This window comes from Emiliania huxleyi, assembly GCF_000372725.1.
Source record: "Emiliania huxleyi CCMP1516 unplaced genomic scaffold EMIHUscaffold_89, whole genome shotgun sequence".
Taxonomy (NCBI): domain Eukaryota; phylum Haptophyta; order Isochrysidales; family Noelaerhabdaceae; genus Emiliania; species Emiliania huxleyi.
Window position 1 is genome coordinate 470,841 of NW_005195368.1, and position 1,195 is coordinate 472,035.

Consider the following 1,195-nt stretch of genomic DNA (forward strand, 5'->3'; position numbering starts at 1 on the left):
ATATGTTTACATCCAACCATCGATTTCAGGGGAGCTTTCCTCTCCTGCAAGAGACAGTGCGGAGGAGCAGTCCTCGCTCATTGCAGGGTCGTGCCCGGGGGGGGGGAAGCGAACCCGGAGACGCAGACAACAACCGTCACGCGATCATAGACGTGCGGCACGAAGACTGCCCGGGTCCGAATAGTGATGCCTGCAATGGTCCTGGTGCGTGCGGCCGGGGACGCGGGTAACGTCCCGGCTTTTTGTGTGCGTAGTACGTCTACAAGTTGCTATGTCTATGTTCCTCGACCGGCTGAAACCCGCTTCCCCCCACCCCGCCCCGACCATGCCAAGAGCGAAGACTGCACCCCCCCACTGTCTCTTGCAGGCGAGGAAAGCACAACTCAAATCGATGGGCTTGCCCCATCCCGGTTCCCGGAGTGGTTCGACTCCACACTTCCCGCACACAAATCCGAGACGGTGATGGATGCGTCGTACGGTGGTCTCATGCCCAGTGAGGTAGTGCATCTGACCAACTCCGGATCCTGCTGAACAAGTTCCTCTTGTAGCTCGATCGGTCACACCGCCATCGCCGTCGGGGAGAGGGGGGACGACACTGCTTCTCTGCAGCGTGCACCTCGATCCTGTACCGTGTTTGTTATGACCCCCTCCCAATGAACACACCAGTGAGTGAGGGTGGGCGAGACGATCGAGGGGTCCCGTTCCATGCGGAATCGACCCTATCCAGTGCTCAAGTGCTCAAGTGCCTTCGGCAACTCTATCGAGAAAGTTTAAGAAAGTTAATCGTAATCGTAACCTCGGGTAGGGATCCCTTATATAGATGTTAAGTGTGGGTTAAGAGGGAGATTCGCGCGAGCTGCGGGACCGCCGGGACGGCGGGCGGGTGATTGCGACTCGCCGCCGCTTTTGGCGACTTTTCGCGACTTTTGGGACGAGCGATCGACAGAGGCCAAGAACGATATGGCGGGCGAGGCCGTCACGGCCATGATCGTGGCTGACGACGGCGGCGACGATCCCCTGGCGGACCGCCGCGAGGACCGGGAGGCGGCGGCGGAGCGGGAGAGGAAGGCGAAGGTGGCGAAGCTCAAGGCGCAGACGGCGAACGCGAAGACGAATGGCCATCTGTAAATTTAACAATAAAAAACAGCGACACATGGGTTGACATTGTAGCTAAGATTAAGAAAGTGTACGAAAT